Source organism: Lissotriton helveticus, chromosome 1_2 (assembly GCF_964261635.1).
Source record: "Lissotriton helveticus chromosome 1_2, aLisHel1.1, whole genome shotgun sequence".
In the NCBI taxonomy this organism is placed as follows: Eukaryota; Metazoa; Chordata; class Amphibia; order Caudata; family Salamandridae; genus Lissotriton; species Lissotriton helveticus.
The window spans coordinates 337556980-337578442 of NC_136058.1; the positions used below are offsets into that span (position 1 = coordinate 337556980).

The window sequence follows — 21463 nt, forward strand, 5'->3', positions numbered from 1 at the left end:
ACAAAAGCAGCAAATCTGCCTATTACAATACTGTGAATTGATCTAGGGTATGACTTAACCCCAAGGAGGTGAGCACTGTTTAACTGATGCCAAGAAGTCTTCGTTAGTATAGTGGTCAGTATCCCCGCCTGTCACGCTGGAGACCGGGGTTCAATTCCCCGACGGGGATCCGAGGAAACTTTGATGTCAAACATGGAAACCGCCTGAGTTGTATTACCGCTCCCGTTGTTCCGCCTTGAATAGGAGCCCACGCCCTGAACAGTAATCTTTTAGCGGTAAACAAAGAACTGAAACAGAGCGGCTGCTGGGATCACACTCTTGAAAACACAAGCTGACTGAATAACTTGATTATCCACCATTTACTACGTTTCCTATCGTTGTGCAAGAACCTACCTGGTCCTGAGGAGAACCCCACCCTAATTACAGGGGTTTGAAACGCGTTGACCACTTTTCACGTCCAGCATCTGGCCAACCTTGTTTTGCATTTATTTTGGGTCACAAGAGAGCTTGTGAGAATTTCATCTACAACTAGTTTGCAAAAATATGAAATGAAATATTTTGGACTGAATTGCTTTCCGCTGCTTGGACGCACTGTTTTCTAATATTATTTTTTCTATTGTTGTGAATGGATGACGTATGAATGTACGGCCAAGTGTGTTTGAAATCGTTTGATTACTTGTGTGTATATATTGTATATATAATTGTATGTTATTTGCATTTTGTATCTTCCATGCACGAGAAATAAGGTGCTGATATATAAAAAAAGTGATACTTTCATGAAAAAGAATAAATTTGATTCAAAATACAAATAGGTTGTTTTTGCTTTAATCAAAACAGCCTGCCTTTGAAATACCAGCGTTGTTATAACTCAATCCCAGTATTGGCTTTTGTTTTTGCTTAATAAGTATAGTTGGACTCAGCCTTTCTGAGTAAAGAGTCAAGACCCTTTTTTGATTCCTGAATATTTCAATAAGCACAGGCGTACCATCAAAAACACTTTACATCTGCATTCTCTTGGAAAATGAGATGAAGCAGTGGTGAATCCTAGGCTGCTGTTCCACTCGATTGGCACAATTTACAAGTAGAATGACTGCTTTTGGTTAGTAGTGACCCCTGGTGGCTAATAGTTATAAGCTGCAAATGGTAAAGTGAGCTGATTATATATATATATATATAGATATATATAAATATATATATTGATAGTTAGAAAGATAGCCAGATAGACAGATCGATAGATAGATATTTATTTCAATGAAATAATTTCTTGATAAAACTGATTGTTTTTGGCTAGGAATTTCTGTATTGTAATATTTAGGAAAAAAGATTACTTGTCCTAACCAAAAGCAGCAAATCTGCCTATTACAATACTGTGAATTGATCGAGGGTATGCCTTAACCCCAAGGAGGTGAGCACTGTTTAACTGATGCCAATAAGTCCTCGTTAGTATAGTGGTCAGTATCCCCGCCTGTCACGCGGGAGACCGGGGTTCAATTCCCCGACGGGGAGGCGATTCCTTTTATTCACACAATTAAATAAAATGATGTACTTTCTAACATTGTAAAATATATCTGTCATTATCCTTGCCTATTCCGATTGAGAAAAAAGGTTGAATTCACCGATGGACAAAATGCTTACTGATGTGTTAACTGAAATTCAGAATATGCTCTGAATATTTCAATATGCACAGGCGTACCATCAAAAACACTTTACATCTGCATTCTCTTGGAAAATGAGATGAAGCAGTGGTGAATCCTAGGCTGCTGTTCCACTCGATTGGCACAATTTACAAGTAGAATGACTGCTTTTGGTTAGTAGTGACCCCTGGTGGCTAATAGTTATAAGCTGCAAATGGTAAAGTGAGCTGATTATATATATATATATAGATATATATAAATATATATATTGATAGTTAGAAAGATAGCCAGATAGACAGATCGATAGATAGATATTTATTTCAATGAAATAATTTCTTGATAAAACTGATTGTTTTTGGCTAGGAATTTCTGTATTGTAATATTTAGGAAAAAAGATTACTTGTCCTAACCAAAAGCAGCAAATCTGCCTATTACAATACTGTGAATTGATCGAGGGTATGCCTTAACCCCAAGGAGGTGAGCACTGTTTAACTGATGCCAATAAGTCCTCGTTAGTATAGTGGTCAGTATCCCCGCCTGTCACGCGGGAGACCGGGGTTCAATTCCCCGACGGGGAGGCGATTCCTTTTATTCACACAATTAAATAAAATGATGTACTTTCTAACATTGTAAAATATATCTGTCATTATCCTTGCCTATTCCGATTGAGAAAAAAGATTGAATTCACCGATGGACAAAATGCTTACTGATGTGTTAACTGAAATTCAGAATATGCTCTGAATATTTCAATATGCACAGGCGTACCATCAAAAACACTTTACATCTGCATTCTCTTGGAAAATGAGATGAAGCAGTGGTGAATCCTAGGCTGCTGTTCCACTCGATTGGCACAATTTACAAGTAGAATGACTGCTTTTGGTTAGTAGTGACCCCTGGTGGCTAATAGTTATAAGCTGCAAATGGTAAAGTGAGCTGATTATATATATCTATATATATATAGATATATATAAATATATATATTGATAGTTAGAAAGATAGCCAGATAGACAGATCGATAGATAGATATTTATTTCAATGAAATAATTTCTTGATAAAACTGATTGTTTTTGGCTAGGAATTTCTGTATTGTAATATTTAGGAAAAAAGATTACTTGTCCTAACCAAAAGCAGCAAATCTGCCTATTACAATACTGTGAATTGATCGAGGGTATGCCTTAACCCCAAGGAGGTGAGCACTGTTTAACTGATGCCAATAAGTCCTCATTAGTATAGTGGTCAGTATCCCCGCCTGTCACGCGGGAGACCGGGGTTCAATTCCCCGACGGGGAGGCGATTCCTTTTATTCACACAATTAAATAAAATGATGTACTTTCTAACATTGTAAAATATATCTGTCATTATCCTTGCCTATTCCGATTGAGAAAAAAGGTTGAATTCACCGATGGACAAAATGCTTACTGATGTGTTAACTGAAATTCAGAATATGCTCTGAATATTTCAATATGCACAGGCGTACCATCAAAAACACTTTACATCTGCATTCTCTTGGAAAATGAGATGAAGCAGTGGTGAATCCTAGGCTGCTGTTCCACTCGATTGGCACAATTTACAAGTAGAATGACTGCTTTTGGTTAGTAGTGACCCCTGGTGGCTAATAGTTATAAGCTGCAAATGGTAAAGTGAGCTGATTATATATATATATATAGATATATATAAATATATATATTGATAGTTAGAAAGATAGCCAGATAGACAGATCGATAGATAGATATTTATTTCAATGAAATAATTTCTTGATAAAACTGATTGTTTTTGGCTAGGAATTTCTGTATTGTAATATTTAGGAAAAAAGATTACTTGTCCTAACCAAAAGCAGCAAATCTGCCTATTACAATACTGTGAATTGATCGAGGGTATGCCTTAACCCCAAGGAGGTGAGCACTGTTTAACTGATGCCAATAAGTCCTCGTTAGTATAGTGGTCAGTATCCCCGCCTGTCACGCAGGAGACCGGGGTTCAATTCCCCGACGGGGAGGCGATTCCTTTTATTCACACAATTAAATAAAATGATGTACTTTCTAACATTGTAAAATATATCTGTCATTATCCTTGCCTATTCCGATTGAGAAAAAAGGTTGAATTCACTGATGGCCAAAATGCTTACTGATGTGTTAACTGAAATTCAGAATATGCTCTGAATATTTCAATATGCACAGGCGTACCATCAAAAACACTTTACATCTGCATTCTCTTGGAAAATGAGATGAAGCAGTGGTGAATCCTAGGCTGCTGTTCCACTCGATTGGCACAATTTACAAGTAGAATGACTGCTTTTGGTTAGTAGTGACCCCTGGTGGCTAATAGTTATAAGCTGCAAATGGTAAAGTGAGCTGATTATATAGATATATATATATATATAAATATATATATTGATAGTTAGAAAGATAGCTAGATAGACAGATCGATAGATAGATATTTATTTCAATGAAATAATTTCTTGATAATACTGATTGTTTTTGGCTAGGAATTTCTGTATTGAAATATTTAGGAAAAAAGATGAATTGTCCTAACCAAAAGCAGCAAATCTGCCTATTACAATACTGTGAATTGATCGAGGGTATGCCTTAACCCCAAGCAGGTGAGCACTGTTTAACTGATGCCAATAAGTCCTCGTTAGTATAGTGGTCAGTATCCCCGCCTGTCATGCGGGAGACCGGGGTTCAATTCCCCGACGGGGAGGCGATTCCTTTTATTCACACAATTAAATAAAATTATGTACTTTCTAACATTGTAAAATATATCTGTCATTATCCTTGCCTATTCCGATTGAGAAAAAAGGTTGAATTCACTGATGAACAAAATGCTTACTGATGTGTTAACTGAAATTCATAATATGCTCTGAATATTTCAATATGCACAGGCGTACCATCAAAAACACTTTACATCTGCATTCTCTTGGAAAATGAGATGAAGCAGTGGTGAATCCTAGGCTGCTGTTCCACTCGATTGGCACAATTTACAAGTAGAATGACTGCTTTTGGTTAGTAGTGACCCCTGGTGGCTAATAGTTATAAGCTGCAAATGGTAAAGTGAGCTGATTATATAGATATATATATATATAAATATATATATTGATAGTTAGAAAGATAGCTAGATAGACAGATCGATAGATAGATATTTATTTCAATGAAATAATTTCTTGATAATACTGATTGTTTTTGGCTAGGAATTTCTGTATTGAAATATTTAGGAAAAAAGATTACTTGTCCTAACCAAAAGCAGCACATCTACCTATTACAATACTGTGAATTGATCGAGGGTATGCCTTAACCCGAAGGAGGTGAGCACTTTTTAACTGATGCCAATAAGTCCTCGTTAGTATAGTGGTCAGTATCCCTGCCTGTCGCGCGGGAGACCGGGGTTTAATTCCCAGACGGGGAGGTGATTCCTTTTATTCACACAATTAAATAAAATGATGTACTTTTTAACATTGTAAAATATATCTGTCATTATCCTTGCCTATTAAGATTGAGAAGAAAGGTTGAATTCACCGATGGAGAAAATGCTTACTGATGTGTTAACTGAAATTCATAATATGCTCTGAATATTTCAATATGCACAGGCGTACCATCAAAAACACTTTACATCTGCATTCTCTTGGAAAATGAGATGAAGCAGTGGTGAATCCTAGGCTGCTGTTCCACTCGATTGGCACAATTTACAAGTAGAATGACTGCTTTTGGTTCGTAGTGACCCCTGGTGGCTAATAGTTATAAGCTGCAAATGGTAAAGTGAGCTGATTATATAGATATATATATATATATAAATATATATATTGATAGTTAGAAAGATAGCTAGATAGACAGATCGATAGATAGATATTTATTCAATGAAATAATTTCTTGATAATACTGATTGTTTTTGGCTAGGAATTTCTGTATTGAAATATTTAGGAAAAAAGATGACTTGTCCTAACCAAAAGCAGCACATCTGCCTATTACAATACTGTGAATTGATCGAGGGTATGCCTTAACCCCAAGGAGGTGAGCACTTTTTAACTGATGCCAATAAGTCCTCGTTAGTATAGTGGTCAGTATCCCTGCCTGTCACGCGGGAGACTGGGGTTCAATTCCCAGACGGGGAGGCGATTCCTTTTATTCACTCAATTAAATAAAATGAACTTTCTAACATTGTAAAATATATCTGTCATTATCCTTGCCTATTCCGATTGAGAAAAAAGGTTGAATTCACTGATGGCCAAAATGCTTACTGATGTGTTAACTGAAATTCATAATATGCTCTGAATATTTCAATATCCACAGGCGTACCATCAAAAACACTTTACATCTGCATTCTCTTGGAAAATGAGATGAAGCAGTGGGGAATCCTAGGCTGCTGTTCCACTCGATTGGCACAATTTACAAGTAGAATGACTGCTTTTGGTTAGTAGTGACCCCTGGTGGCTAATAGTTATAAGCTGCAAATGGTAAAGTGAGCTGATTATATAGATATATATATATATAAATATATATATTGATAGTTAGAAAGATAGCTGGATAGACAGATCGATAGATAGATATTTATTTCAATGAAATAATTTCTTGATAATACTGATTGTTTTTGGCTAGGAATTTCTGTATTGAAATATTTAGGAAAAAAGATAACTTGTCCTAACCAAAAGCAGCAAATCTGCCTATTACAATACTGTGAATTGATCGAGGGTATGCCTTAACCCCAAGGACCCAAGGAGGTGAGCACTGTTTAACTGATGCCAATAAGTCCTCGTTAGTATAGTGGTCAGTATCCCCGCCTGTCACGCAGGAGACCGGGGTTCAATTCCCCGACGGGGAGGCGATTCCTTTTATTCACACAATTAAATAAAATGAACTTTCTAACATTGTAAAATATATCTGTCATTATCCTTGCCTATTCCGATTGAGAAAAAAGGTTGAATTCACTGATGAACAAAATGCTTACTGATCTGTTAACTGAAATTCATAATATGCTCTGAATATTTCAATATGCACAGGCGTACCATGAAAAACACTTTACATCTGCATTCTCTTGGAAAATGAGATGAAGCAGTGTTGAATCCTAGGCTGCTGTTCCACTCGATTGGCACAATTTACAAGTAGAATGACTGCTTTTGGTTAGTAGTGACCCCTGGTGGCTAATAGTTATAAGCTGCAAATGGTAAAGTGAGCTGATTATATAGATATATATATATATAAATATATATATTGATAGTTAGAAAGATAGCTAGATAGACAGATCGATAGATAGATATTTATTTCAATGAAATAATTTCTTGATAATACTGATTGTTTTTGGCTAGGAATTTCTGTATTGAAATATTTAGGAAAAAAGATGAATTGTCCTAACCAAAAGCAGCAAATCTGCCTATTACAATACTGTGAATTGATCGAGGGTATGCCTTAACCCCAAGCAGGTGAGCACTGTTTAACTGATGCCAATAAGTCCTCGTTAGTATAGTGGTCAGTATCCCCGCCTGTCATGCGGGAGACCGGGGTTCAATTCCCCGACGGGGAGGCGATTCCTTTTATTCACACAATTAAATAAAATTATGTACTTTCTAACATTGTAAAATATATCTGTCATTATCCTTGCCTATTCCGATTGAGAAAAAAGGTTGAATTCACTGATGAACAAAATGCTTACTGATGTGTTAACTGAAATTCATAATATGCTCTGAATATTTCAATATGCACAGGCGTACCATCAAAAACACTTTACATCTGCATTCTCTTGGAAAATGAGATGAAGCAGTGGTGAATCCTAGGCTGCTGTTCCACTCGATTGGCACAATTTACAAGTAGAATGACTGCTTTTGGTTAGTAGTGACCCCTGGTGGCTAATAGTTATAAGCTGCAAATAGTAAAGTGAGCTGATTATATAGATATATATATATATAAATATATATATTGATAGTTAGAAAGATAGCTAGATAGACAGATCGATAGATAGATATTTATTTCAATGAAATAATTTCTTGATAATACTGATTGTTTTTGGCTAGGAATTTCTGTATTGAAATATTTAGGAAAAAAGATTACTTGTCCTAACCAAAAGCAGCACATCTACCTATTACAATACTGTGAATTGATCGAGGGTATGCCTTAACCCCAAGGAGGTGAGCACTTTTTAACTGATGCCAATAAGTCCTCGTTAGTATAGTGGTCAGTATCCCTGCCTGTCACGCGGGAGACCGGGGTTCAATTCCCAGACGGGGAGGCGATTCCTTTTATTCACTCAATTAAATAAAATGAACTTTCTAACATTGTAAAATATATCTGTCATTATCCTTGCCTATTCCGATTGAGAAAAAAGGTTGAATTCACTGATGGCCAAAATGCTTACTAATGTGTTAACTGAAATTCAGAATATGCTCTGAATATTTCAATATGCACAGGCGTACCATCAAAAACACTTTACATCTGCATTCTCTTGGAAAATGATATGAAGCAGTGGTGAATCCTAGGCTGCTGTTCCACTCGATTGGCACAATTTACAAGTAGATTGACTGCTTTTGGTTAGTAGTGACCCCTGGTGGCTAATAGTTATAAGCTGCAAATGGTAAAGTGAGCTGATTATATATATATATATAGATATATATAAATATATATATTGATAGTTAGAAAGATAGCCAGATAGACAGATCGATAGATAGATATTTATTTCAATGAAATAATTTCTTGATAAAACTGATTGTTTTTGGCTAGGAATTTCTGTATTGTAATATTTAGGAAAAAAGATTACTTGTCCTAACCAAAAGCAGCAAATCTGCCTATTACAATACTGTGAATTGATCGAGGGTATGCCTTAACCCCAAGGAGGTGAGCACTGTTTAACTGATGCCAATAAGTCCTCATTAGTATAGTGGTCAGTATCCCCGCCTGTCACGCGGGAGACCGGGGTTCAATTCCCCGACGGGGAGGCGATTCCTTTTATTCACACAATTAAATAAAATGATGTACTTTCTAACATTGTAAAATATATCTGTCATTATCCTTGCCTATTCCGATTGAGAAAAAAGGTTGAATTCACCGATGGACAAAATGCTTACTGATGTGTTAACTGAAATTCAGAATATGCTCTGAATATTTCAATATGCACAGGCGTACCATCAAAAACACTTTACATCTGCATTCTCTTGGAAAATGAGATGAAGCAGTGGTGAATCCTAGGCTGCTGTTCCACTCGATTGGCACAATTTACAAGTAGAATGACTGCTTTTGGTTAGTAGTGACCCCTGGTGGCTAATAGTTATAAGCTGCAAATGGTAAAGTGAGCTGATTATATATATATATATAGATATATATAAATATATATATTGATAGTTAGAAAGATAGCCAGATAGACAGATCGATAGATAGATATTTATTTCAATGAAATAATTTCTTGATAAAACTGATTGTTTTTGGCTAGGAATTTCTGTATTGTAATATTTAGGAAAAAAGATTACTTGTCCTAACCAAAAGCAGCAAATCTGCCTATTACAATACTGTGAATTGATCGAGGGTATGCCTTAACCCCAAGGAGGTGAGCACTGTTTAACTGATGCCAATAAGTCCTCGTTAGTATAGTGGTCAGTATCCCCGCCTGTCACGCAGGAGACCGGGGTTCAATTCCCCGACGGGGAGGCGATTCCTTTTATTCACACAATTAAATAAAATGATGTACTTTCTAACATTGTAAAATATATCTGTCATTATCCTTGCCTATTCCGATTGAGAAAAAAGGTTGAATTCACTGATGGCCAAAATGCTTACTGATGTGTTAACTGAAATTCAGAATATGCTCTGAATATTTCAATATGCACAGGCGTACCATCAAAAACACTTTACATCTGCATTCTCTTGGAAAATGAGATGAAGCAGTGGTGAATCCTAGGCTGCTGTTCCACTCGATTGGCACAATTTACAAGTAGAATGACTGCTTTTGGTTAGTAGTGACCCCTGGTGGCTAATAGTTATAAGCTGCAAATGGTAAAGTGAGCTGATTATATAGATATATATATATATAAATATATATATTGATAGTTAGAAAGATAGCTAGATAGACAGATCGATAGATAGATATTTATTTCAATGAAATAATTTCTTGATAATACTGATTGTTTTTGGCTAGGAATTTCTGTATTGAAATATTTAGGAAAAAAGATGAATTGTCCTAACCAAAAGCAGCAAATCTGCCTATTACAATACTGTGAATTGATCGAGGGTATGCCTTAACCCCAAGCAGGTGAGCACTGTTTAACTGATGCCAATAAGTCCTCGTTAGTATAGTGGTCAGTATCCCCGCCTGTCATGCGGGAGACCGGGGTTCAATTCCCCGACGGGGAGGCGATTCCTTTTATTCACACAATTAAATAAAATTATGTACTTTCTAACATTGTAAAATATATCTGTCATTATCCTTGCCTATTCCGATTGAGAAAAAAGGTTGAATTCACTGATGAACAAAATGCTTACTGATGTGTTAACTGAAATTCATAATATGCTCTGAATATTTCAATATGCACAGGCGTACCATCAAAAACACTTTACATCTGCATTCTCTTGGAAAATGAGATGAAGCAGTGGTGAATCCTAGGCTGCTGTTCCACTCGATTGGCACAATTTACAAGTAGAATGACTGCTTTTGGTTAGTAGTGACCCCTGGTGGCTAATAGTTATAAGCTGCAAATGGTAAAGTGAGCTGATTATATAGATATATATATATATAAATATATATATTGATAGTTAGAAAGATAGCTAGATAGACAGATCGATAGATAGATATTTATTTCAATGAAATCATTTCTTGATAATACTGATTGTTTTTGGCTAGGAATTTCTGTATTGAAATATTTAGGAAAAAAGATTACTTGTCCTAACCAAAAGCAGCACATCTACCTATTACAATACTGTGAATTGATCGAGGGTATGCCTTAACCCCAAGGAGGTGAGCACTTTTTAACTGATGCCAATAAGTCCTCGTTAGTATAGTGGTCAGTATCCCTGCCTGTCACGCGGGAGACCGGGGTTTAATTCCCAGACGGGGAGGTGATTCCTTTTATTCACACAATTAAATAAAATGATGTACTTTTTAACATTGTAAAATATATCTGTCATTATCCTTGCCTATTAAGATTGAGAAGAAAGGTTGAATTCACCGATGGACAAAATGCTTACTGATGTGTTAACTGAAATTCATAATATGCTCTGAATATTTCAATATGCACAGGCGTACCATCAAAAACACTTTACATCTGCATTCTCTTGGAAAATGAGATGAAGCAGTGGTGAATCCTAGGCTGCTGTTCCACTCGATTGGCACAATTTACAAGTAGAATGACTGCTTTTGGTTCGTAGTGACCCCTGGTGGCTAATAGTTATAAGCTGCAAATGGTAAAGTGAGCTGATTATATAGATATATATATATATATATAAATATATATATTGATAGTTAGAAAGATAGCTAGATAGACAGATCGATAGATAGATATTTATTCAATGAAATAATTTCTTGATAATACTGATTGTTTTTGGCTAGGAATTTCTGTATTGAAATATTTAGGAAAAAAGATGACTTGTCCTAACCAAAAGCAGCACATCTGCCTATTACAATACTGTGAATTGATCGAGGGTATGCCTTAACCCCAAGGAGGTGAGCACTTTTTAACTGATGCCAATAAGTCCTCGTTAGTATAGTGGTCAGTATCCCTGCCTGTCACGCGGGAGACTGGGGTTCAATTCCCAGACGGGGAGGCGATTCCTTTTATTCACTCAATTAAATAAAATGAACTTTCTAACATTGTAAAATATATCTGTCATTATCCTTGCCTATTCCGATTGAGAAAAAAGGTTGAATTCACTGATGGCCAAAATGCTTACTGATGTGTTAACTGAAATTCATAATATGCTCTGAATATTTCAATATCCACAGGCGTACCATCAAAAACACTTTACATCTGCATTCTCTTGGAAAATGAGATGAAGCAGTGGGGAATCCTAGGCTGCTGTTCCACTCGATTGGCACAATTTACAAGTAGAATGACTGCTTTTGGTTAGTAGTGACCCCTGGTGGCTAATAGTTATAAGCTGCAAATGGTAAAGTGAGCTGATTATATAGATATATATATATATAAATATATATATTGATAGTTAGAAAGATAGCTGGATAGACAGATCGATAGATAGATATTTATTTCAATGAAATAATTTCTTGATAATACTGATTGTTTTTGGCTAGGAATTTCTGTATTGAAATATTTAGGAAAAAAGATAACTTGTCCTAACCAAAAGCAGCAAATCTGCCTATTACAATACTGTGAATTGATCGAGGGTATGCCTTAACCCCAAGGACCCAAGGAGGTGAGCACTGTTTAACTGATGCCAATAAGTCCTCGTTAGTATAGTGGTCAGTATCCCCGCCTGTCACGCAGGAGACCGGGGTTCAATTCCCCGACGGGGAGGCGATTCCTTTTATTCACACAATTAAATAAAATGAACTTTCTAACATTGTAAAATATATCTGTCATTATCCTTGCCTATTCCGATTGAGAAAAAAGGTTGAATTCACTGATGAACAAAATGCTTACTGATCTGTTAACTGAAATTCATAATATGCTCTGAATATTTCAATATGCACAGGCGTACCATGAAAAACACTTTACATCTGCATTCTCTTGGAAAATGAGATGAAGCAGTGTTGAATCCTAGGCTGCTGTTCCACTCGATTGGCACAATTTACAAGTAGAATGACTGCTTTTGGTTAGTAGTGACCCCTGGTGGCTAATAGTTATAAGCTGCAAATGGTAAAGTGAGCTGATTATATAGATATATATATATATAAATATATATATTGATAGTTAGAAAGATAGCTAGATAGACAGATCGATAGATAGATATTTATTTCAATGAAATAATTTCTTGATAATACTGATTGTTTTTGGCTAGGAATTTCTGTATTGAAATATTTAGGAAAAAAGATGAATTGTCCTAACCAAAAGCAGCAAATCTGCCTATTACAATACTGTGAATTGATCGAGGGTATGCCTTAACCCCAAGCAGGTGAGCACTGTTTAACTGATGCCAATAAGTCCTCGTTAGTATAGTGGTCAGTATCCCCGCCTGTCATGCGGGAGACCGGGGTTCAATTCCCCGACGGGGAGGCGATTCCTTTTATTCACACAATTAAATAAAATTATGTACTTTCTAACATTGTAAAATATATCTGTCATTATCCTTGCCTATTCCGATTGAGAAAAAAGGTTGAATTCACTGATGAACAAAATGCTTACTGATGTGTTAACTGAAATTCATAATATGCTCTGAATATTTCAATATGCACAGGCGTACCATCAAAAACACTTTACATCTGCATTCTCTTGGAAAATGAGATGAAGCAGTGGTGAATCCTAGGCTGCTGTTCCACTCGATTGGCACAATTTACAAGTAGAATGACTGCTTTTGGTTAGTAGTGACCCCTGGTGGCTAATAGTTATAAGCTGCAAATAGTAAAGTGAGCTGATTATATAGATATATATATATATAAATATATATATTGATAGTTAGAAAGATAGCTAGATAGACAGATCGATAGATAGATATTTATTTCAATGAAATAATTTCTTGATAATACTGATTGTTTTTGGCTAGGAATTTCTGTATTGAAATATTTAGGAAAAAAGATTACTTGTCCTAACCAAAAGCAGCACATCTACCTATTACAATACTGTGAATTGATCGAGGGTATGCCTTAACCCCAAGGAGGTGAGCACTTTTTAACTGATGCCAATAAGTCCTCGTTAGTATAGTGGTCAGTATCCCTGCCTGTCACGCGGGAGACCGGGGTTCAATTCCCAGACGGGGAGGCGATTCCTTTTATTCACTCAATTAAATAAAATGAACTTTCTAACATTGTAAAATATATCTGTCATTATCCTTGCCTATTCCGATTGAGAAAAAAGGTTGAATTCACTGATGGCCAAAATGCTTACTGATGTGTTAACTGAAATTCAGAATATGCTCTGAATATTTCAATATGCACAGGCGTACCATCAAAAACACTTTACATCTGCATTCTCTTGGAAAATGATATGAAGCAGTGGTGAATCCTAGGCTGCTGTTCCACTCGATTGGCACAATTTACAAGTAGATTGACTGCTTTTGGTTAGTAGTGACCCCTGGTGGCTAATAGTTATAAGCTGCAAATGGTAAAGTGAGCTGATTATATAGATATATATATATATATAAATATATATATTGATAGTTAGAAAGATAGCTAGATAGACAGATCGATAGATAGATATTTATTTCAATGAAATAATTTCTTGATAATACTGATTGTTTTTGGCTAGGAATTTCTGTATTGAAATATTTAGGAAAAAAGATGACTTGTCCTAACCAAAAGCAGCAAATCTGCCTATTACAATACTGTGAATTGATCGAGGGTATGCCTTAACCCCAAGGAGGTGCGCACTGTTTAACTGATGCCAATAAGTCCTCGTTAGTATAGTGGTCAGTATCCCCGCCTGTCACGCGGGAGACCGGGGTTCAATTCCCCGACGGGGAGGTGATTCCATTATTCACACAATTAAATAAAATGATGTACTTTCTAACATTGTAAAATATATCTGTCATTATCCTTGCCTATTCCGATTGAGAAAAAAGGTTAAATTCACCAATGGACAAAATGCTTACTGATGTGTTAACTGAAATTCAGAATATGCTCTGAATATTTCAATATGCACAGGCGTACCATCAAAAACACTTTACATCTGCATTCTCTTGACAAATGAGATGAAGCAGTGGTGAATCCTAGGCTGCTGTTCCACTCGATTGGCACAATTTACAAGTAGAATGACTGCTTTTGGTTAGTAGTGACCCCTGGTGGCTAATAGTTATAAGCTGCAAATGGTAAAGTGAGCTGATTATATAGATATATATATGTATATATATATATATATATATACATATATATATTGATAGTTAGAAAGATAGCTAGATAGACACATCGATAGATAGATATTTATTTCAATGAAATAATTTCTTGATAATACTGATTGTTTTTGGCAAGGAATTTCTGTATTGAAATATTTAGGAAAAAAGATGACTTGTCCTAACCAAAAGCAGCAAATCTGCCTATTACAATACTGTGAATTGATCGATGGTATGCCTTAACCCCAAGGAGGTGAGCACTGTTTAACTGATGCCAATAAGTCCTCTTTAGTATAGTGGTCAGTATCCCCGCCTGTCACGTGGGAGACCGGGGTTCGATTCCCCGACGGGGAGGCGAATCCTTTTATTCACACAATTAAATAAAATGATGTACTTTTTAACATTGTAAAATATATCTGTCATTATCCTTGCCTATTCCGATTGAGAAAAAAGGTTGAATTCACCGATGGACAAAATGCTTACTGATGTGTTAACTGAAATTCATAATATGCTCTGAATATTTCAATATGCACAGGCGTACCATCAAAAACACTTTACATCTGCATTCTCTTGGAAAATGAGATGAAGCAGTGGTGAATCCTAAGCTGCTGTTCCACTCGATTGGCACAATTTACAAGTAGAATGACTGCTTTTGGTTAGTAGTGACCCCTGGTGGCTAATAGTTATAAGCTGCAAATGGTAAAGTGAGCTGATTATATAGATATATATATATATAAATATATATATTGATAGTTAGAAAGATAGCTGGATAGACAGATCGATAGATAGATATTTATTTCAATGAAATAATTTCTTGATAATACTGATTGTTTTTGGCTAGGAATTTCTGTATTGAAATATTTAGGAAAATAGATAACTTGTCCTAACCAAAAGCAGCAAATCTGCCTATTACAATACTGTGAATTGATCGAGGGTATGCCTTAACCCCAAGGAGGTGAGCACTGTTTAACTGATGCCAATAAGTCCTCGTTAGTATAGTGGTCAGTATCCCCGCCTGTCACGCGGGAGACCGGGGTTCAATTCCCCGACAGGGAGGCGATTCCTTTTATTCACACAATTAAATAAAATGATGTACTTTCTTACATTGTAAAATATATCTGTCATTATCCTTGCCTATTCCGATTGAGAAAAAAGGTTGAATTCACCGATGGACAAAATGCTTACTGATGTGTTAACTGAAATTCATAATATGCTCTGAATATTTCAATATGCACAGGCGTACCATCAAAAACACTTTACATCTGCATTCTCTTGGAAAATGAGATGAAGCAGTGGTGAATCCTAGGCTGCTGTTCCACTCGATTGGCACAATTTACAAGTAGAATGATTGCTTTTGGTTAGTAGTGACCCCTGGTGGCTAATAGTTATAAGCTGCAAATGGTAAAGTGAGCTGATTATATAGATATATATATATATAAATATATATATTGATAGTTAGAAAGATAGCTAGATAGACAGATCGATAGATAGATATTTATTTCAATGAAATAATTTCTTGATGATACTGATTGTTTTTGGCTAGGAATTTCTGTATTGAAATATTTAGGAAAAAAGATGACTTGTCCTAACCAAAAGCAGCAAATCTGCCTATTACAATACTGTGAATTGATCGAGGGTATGCCTTAACCCCAAGGAGGTGAGCACTGTTTAACTGATGCCAATAAGTCCTCGTTAGTATAGTGGTCAGTATCCCCGCCTGTCACGCGGGAGACCGGGGTTCAATTCCCCGACGGGAAGGCGATTCCTTTTATTCACACAATTAAATAAAATGAACTTTCTAACATTGTAACATATATCTGTCATTATCCTTGCCTATTCTGATTGAGAAAAAAGGTTGAATTCGCTGATGAACAAAATGCTTACTGATGTGTTAACTGAAATTCATACTATGCTCTGAATATTTCAATATGCACAGGCGTACCATCAAAAACACTTTACATCTGCATTCTCTTGGAAAATGAGATGAAGCAGTGGTGAATCCTAGGCTGCTGTTCCACTCGATTGGCACAATTTACAAGTAGAATGACTGCTTTTGGTTAGTAGTGACCCCTGGTGGCTAATAGTTATAAGCTGCAAATGGTAAAGTGAGCTGATTATATATATATATATATATATATATATATATATATATATATATATACATATATATATATATATATAAATATATATATTGATAGTTAGAAAGATAGCTAGATAGACACATCGATAGATAGATATTTATTTCAATGAAATAATTTCTTGATAATACTGATTGTTTTTGGCAAGGAATTTCTGTATTGAAATATTTAGGAAAAAAGATGACTTGTCCTAACCAAAAGCAGCAAATCTGCCTATTACAATACTGTGAATTGATCAATGGTATGGCTTAACCCCAAGGAGGTGAGCACTGTTTAACTGATGCCAATAAGTCCTCGTTAGTATAGTGGTCAGTATCCCCGCCTGTCACGTGGGAGACCGGGGTTCGATTCCCCGACGGGGAGGCGATTCCTTTTATTCACACAATTAAATAAAATGATGTACTTTTTAACATTGTAAAATATATCTGTCATTATCCTTGCCTATTCCGATTGAGAAAAAAGGTTGAATTCACCGATGGACAAAATGCTTACTGATGTGTTAACTGAAATTCATAATATGCTCTGAATATTTCAATATGCACAGGCGTACCATCAAAAACACTTTACATCTGCATTCTCTTGGAAAATGAGATGAAGCAGTGGTGAATCCTAAGCTGCTGTTCCACTCGATTGGCACAATTTACAAGTAGAATGACTGCTTTTGGTTAGTAGTGACCCCTGGTGGCTAATAGTTATAAGCTGCAAATGGTAAAGTGAGCTGATTATATAGATATATATATATATATAAATATATATATTGATAGTTAGAAAGATAGCCAGATAGACAGATCGATAGATAGATATTTATTTCAATGAAATAATTTCTTGATAAAACTGATTGTTTTTGGCTAGGAATTTCTGTATTGTAATATTTAGGAAAAAAGATGACTTGTCCTAACCAAAAGCAGCACATCTGCCTATTACAATACTGTGAATTGATCGAGGGTATGCCGTAACCCCAAGGAGGTGAGCACTTTTTAACTGATGCCAATAAGTCCTCGCTAGTATAGTGGTCAGTATCCCTGCCTGTCACGCGGGAGACAGGGGTTCAATTCCCAGACGGGGAGGCGATTCCTTTTATTCACACAATTAAATAAAATGAACTTTCTAACATTGTAAAATATATCTGTCATTATCCTTGCCTATTCCGATTGAGAAAAAAGGTTGAATTCACCGATGGACAAAATGCTTACTGATGTGTTAACTGAAATTCATAATATGCTCTGAATATTTCAATATGCACAGGCGTACCATCAAAAACACTTTACATCTGCATTCTCTTGGAAAATGAGATGAAGCAGTGGTGAATCCTAGGCTGCTGTTCTACTCGATTGGCACAATTTACAAGTAGAATGACTGCTTTTGGTTAGTAGTGACCCCTGGTGGCTAATAGTTATAAGCTGCAAATGGTAAAGTGAGCTGATTATATAGATATATATATATATAAATATATATATTGATAGTTAGAAAGATAGCTAGATAGACAGATCGATAGATAGATATTTATTTCAATGAAATAATTTCTTGATAATACTGATTGTTTTTGGCTAGGAATTTCTGTATTGAAATATTTAGGAAAAAAGATGACTTGTCCTAACCAAAAGCAGCAAATCTGCCTATTACAATACTGTGAATTGATCGAGGGTATGCCTTAACCCCAAGGAGGTGAGCACTGTTTAACTGATGCCAATAAGTCCTCGTTAGTATAGTGGTCAGTATCCCCGCCTGTCACGCGGGAGACCGGGGTTCAATTCCCCGACGGGGAGGCGATTCCTTTTATTCACATTATTAAATAAAATGAACTTTCTAACATTGTAAAATATATCTGTCATTATCCTTGCCTATTCCGATTGAGAAAAAAGGTTGAATTCACTGATGAACAAAATGCTTACTGATGTGTTAACTGAAATTCATAATATGCTCTGAATATTTCAATATGCACAGGCGTACCATCAAAAACACTTTACATCTGCATTCTCTTGGAAAATGAGATGAAGCAGTGGTGAATCCTAGGCTGCTGTTCCACTCGATTGGCACAATTTACAAGTAGAATGACTGCTTTTGGTTAGTAGTGACCCCTGGTGGCTAATAGTTATAAGCTGCAAATGGTAAAGTGAGCTGATTATATAGATATATATATATATAAATATATATATTGATAGTTAGAAAGATAGCTGGATAGACAGATCGATAGATAGATATTTATTTCAATGAAATAATTTCTTGATAATACTGATTGTTTTTGGCTAGGAATTTCTGTATTGAAATATTTAGGAAAAAAGATGACTTGTCCTAACCAAAAGCAGCAAATCTGCCTATTCCAATACTGTGAATTGATCGAGGGTATGCCTTAACCCCAAGGAGGTGAGCACTTTTTAACTGATGCCAATAAGTCCTCGTTAGTATAGTGGTCAGTATCCCTGCCTGTCACGTGGGAGACCGGGGTTCAATTCCCAGACGGGGAGGCGATTCCTTTTATTCACACAATTAAATAAAATGAACTTTCTAACATTGTAAAATATATCTGTCATTATCCTTGCCTATTCCGATTGAGAAAAAAGGTTGAATTCACTGATGAACAAAATGCTTACTGATGTGTTAACTGAAATTCATAATATGCTCTGAATATTTCAATATGCACAGGCGTACCATCAAAAACACTTTACATCTGCATTCTCTTGGAAAATCAGATGAAGCAGTGGTGAATCCTAGGCTGCTGTTCCACTCGATTGGCACAATTTACAAGTAGAATGACTGCTTTTGGTTAGTAGTGACCCCTGGTGGCTAATAGTTATAAGCTGCAAATGGTAAAGTGAGCTGATTATATAGATATATATATATATATATAAATATATATATTGATAGTTAGAAAGATAGCCAGATAGATCGATAGATAGATATTTATTTCAATGAAATAATTTCTTGATAAAACTGATTGTTTTTGGCTAGGAATTTCTGTATTGTAATATTTAGGAAAAAAGATTTCTTGTCCTAACGAAAAGCAGCAAATCTGCCTATTACAATACTGTGAATTGATCGAGGGTATGCCTTAAACCCAAGGAGGTGAGCACTGTTTAACTGATGCCAATAAGTCCTCGTTAGTATAGTGGTCAGTATCCCCGCCTGTCACGCGGGAGACCGGGGTTCAATTCCCCGACAGGGAGGCGATTCCTTTTATTCACACAATTAAATAAAATGATGTACTTTCTAACATTGTAAAATATATCTGTCATTATCCTTGCCTATTCCGATTGAGAAAAAAGGTTGAATTCACTGATGGCCAAAATGCTTACTGATGTGTTAACTGAAATTCAGAATATGCTCTGAATATTTCAATATGCACAGGCGTACCATCAAAAACACTTTACATCTGCATTCTCTTGGAAAATGATATGAAGCAGTGGTGAATCCTAGGCTGCTGTTCCACTCGATTGGCACAATTTACAAGTAGAATGACTGCTTTTGGTTAGTAGTGACCCCTGGTGCCTAATAGTTATAAGCTGCAAATGGTAAAGTGAGCTGATTATATAGATATATATATATATATAAATATATATATTGATAGTTAGAAAGATAGCTGGATAGACAGATCGATAGATAGATATTTATTTCAATGAAATAATTTCTTGATAATACTGATTGTTTTTGGCTAGGAATTTCTGTATTGAAATATTTAGGAAAAAAGATAACTTGTCCTAACCAAAAGCAGCAAATCTGCCTATTACAATACTGTGAATTGATCGAGGGTATGCCTTAACCCCAAGGAGGTGAGCACTGTTTAACTGATGCCAATAAGTCCTCGTTAGTATAGTGGTCAGTATCCCCGCCTGTCATGCGGGAGACCGGGGTTCAATTCCCCGACGGGGAGGCGATTCCTTTTATTCACACAATTAAATAAAATGATGTACTTTCTAACATTGTAAAATATATCTGTCATCATCCTTGCCTATTCCGATTGAGAAAAAAGGTTGAATTCACTGATGGCCAAAATGCTTACTGATGTGTTAACTGAAATTCAGAATATGCTCTGAATATTTCAATATGCACAGGCGTACCATCAAAAACACTTTACATCTGCATTCTCTTGGAAAATGAGATGAAGCAGTGGTGAATCCTAGGCTGCTGTTCCACTCGATTGGCACAATTTACAAGTAGAATGACTGCTTTTGGTTAGTAGTGACCCCTGGTGGCTAATAGTTATAAGCTGCAAATGGTAAAGTGAGCTGATTATATAGATATATATATATATATAAATATATATATTGATAGTTAGAAAGATAGCTGGATAGACAGATCGATAGATAGATATTTATTTCAATGAAATAATTTCTTGATTATACTGATTGTTTTTGGCTAGGAATTTCTGTATTGAAATATTTAGGAAAAAAGATGACTTGTCCTAACCAAAAGCAGCACATCTGCCTATTACAATACTGTGAATTGATCGAGGGTATGCCTTAACCCCAAGGAGGTGAGCACTTTTTAGCTGATGCCAATAAGTCCTCGTTAGTATAGTGGTCAGTATCCCTGCCTGTCACGCGGGAGACCGGGGTTCAATTCCCAGACGGGGAGGCAGTTGCTTTTATTCACACAATTAAATAAAATGAACTTTCTAACATTCTAAAATATATCTGTCATTATCCTTGCCTATTCCGATTGAGAAAAAAGGTTGAATTCACTGATGAACAAAATGCTTACTGATGTGTTAACTGAAATTCATAATATGCTCTGAATATTTCAATATGCACAGGCGTACCATCAAAAACACTTTACATCTGCATTCTCT

The 21463-nt window shown here is 35.8% G+C and overlaps 17 non-coding genes across 17 annotated transcripts; all 17 read left to right on the top strand.

The window, feature by feature from the left end:
• The first annotated feature begins 1434 nt into the window (after positions 1 to 1434).
• TRNAD-GUC (transfer RNA aspartic acid (anticodon GUC)) lies at positions 1435 to 1506 on the top strand. The gene has a single exon. It is a non-coding gene; the product is annotated as a tRNA-Asp (tRNA).
• A 634-nt stretch (positions 1507 to 2140) lies between these two features.
• On the top strand, positions 2141 to 2212 carry TRNAD-GUC (transfer RNA aspartic acid (anticodon GUC)). The gene has a single exon. It is a non-coding gene; the product is annotated as a tRNA-Asp (tRNA).
• Positions 2213 to 3558: 1346 nt separating this feature from the next.
• Positions 3559 to 3630, top strand: TRNAD-GUC (transfer RNA aspartic acid (anticodon GUC)). Its single transcript has one exon. It is a non-coding gene; the product is annotated as a tRNA-Asp (tRNA).
• Positions 3631 to 4262: 632 nt separating this feature from the next.
• On the top strand, positions 4263 to 4334 carry TRNAD-GUC (transfer RNA aspartic acid (anticodon GUC)). The gene has a single exon. It is a non-coding gene; the product is annotated as a tRNA-Asp (tRNA).
• A 2040-nt stretch (positions 4335 to 6374) lies between these two features.
• Positions 6375 to 6446, top strand: TRNAD-GUC (transfer RNA aspartic acid (anticodon GUC)). Its single transcript has one exon. It is a non-coding gene; the product is annotated as a tRNA-Asp (tRNA).
• A 627-nt stretch (positions 6447 to 7073) lies between these two features.
• TRNAD-GUC (transfer RNA aspartic acid (anticodon GUC)) lies at positions 7074 to 7145 on the top strand. Its single transcript has one exon. It is a non-coding gene; the product is annotated as a tRNA-Asp (tRNA).
• A 2039-nt stretch (positions 7146 to 9184) lies between these two features.
• Positions 9185 to 9256, top strand: TRNAD-GUC (transfer RNA aspartic acid (anticodon GUC)). Its single transcript has one exon. It is a non-coding gene; the product is annotated as a tRNA-Asp (tRNA).
• A 630-nt stretch (positions 9257 to 9886) lies between these two features.
• On the top strand, positions 9887 to 9958 carry TRNAD-GUC (transfer RNA aspartic acid (anticodon GUC)). Its single transcript has one exon. It is a non-coding gene; the product is annotated as a tRNA-Asp (tRNA).
• A 2042-nt stretch (positions 9959 to 12000) lies between these two features.
• Positions 12001 to 12072, top strand: TRNAD-GUC (transfer RNA aspartic acid (anticodon GUC)). The gene has a single exon. It is a non-coding gene; the product is annotated as a tRNA-Asp (tRNA).
• A 627-nt stretch (positions 12073 to 12699) lies between these two features.
• TRNAD-GUC (transfer RNA aspartic acid (anticodon GUC)) lies at positions 12700 to 12771 on the top strand. The gene has a single exon. It is a non-coding gene; the product is annotated as a tRNA-Asp (tRNA).
• A 1331-nt stretch (positions 12772 to 14102) lies between these two features.
• TRNAD-GUC (transfer RNA aspartic acid (anticodon GUC)) lies at positions 14103 to 14174 on the top strand. The gene has a single exon. It is a non-coding gene; the product is annotated as a tRNA-Asp (tRNA).
• A 1349-nt stretch (positions 14175 to 15523) lies between these two features.
• On the top strand, positions 15524 to 15595 carry TRNAD-GUC (transfer RNA aspartic acid (anticodon GUC)). The gene has a single exon. It is a non-coding gene; the product is annotated as a tRNA-Asp (tRNA).
• A 630-nt stretch (positions 15596 to 16225) lies between these two features.
• TRNAD-GUC (transfer RNA aspartic acid (anticodon GUC)) lies at positions 16226 to 16297 on the top strand. Its single transcript has one exon. It is a non-coding gene; the product is annotated as a tRNA-Asp (tRNA).
• Positions 16298 to 16968: 671 nt separating this feature from the next.
• Positions 16969 to 17040, top strand: TRNAD-GUC (transfer RNA aspartic acid (anticodon GUC)). Its single transcript has one exon. It is a non-coding gene; the product is annotated as a tRNA-Asp (tRNA).
• Positions 17041 to 18371: 1331 nt separating this feature from the next.
• Positions 18372 to 18443, top strand: TRNAD-GUC (transfer RNA aspartic acid (anticodon GUC)). Its single transcript has one exon. It is a non-coding gene; the product is annotated as a tRNA-Asp (tRNA).
• A 1326-nt stretch (positions 18444 to 19769) lies between these two features.
• On the top strand, positions 19770 to 19841 carry TRNAD-GUC (transfer RNA aspartic acid (anticodon GUC)). The gene has a single exon. It is a non-coding gene; the product is annotated as a tRNA-Asp (tRNA).
• Positions 19842 to 20473: 632 nt separating this feature from the next.
• TRNAD-GUC (transfer RNA aspartic acid (anticodon GUC)) lies at positions 20474 to 20545 on the top strand. Its single transcript has one exon. It is a non-coding gene; the product is annotated as a tRNA-Asp (tRNA).
• The last annotated feature ends 918 nt before the right edge of the window (positions 20546 to 21463 follow it).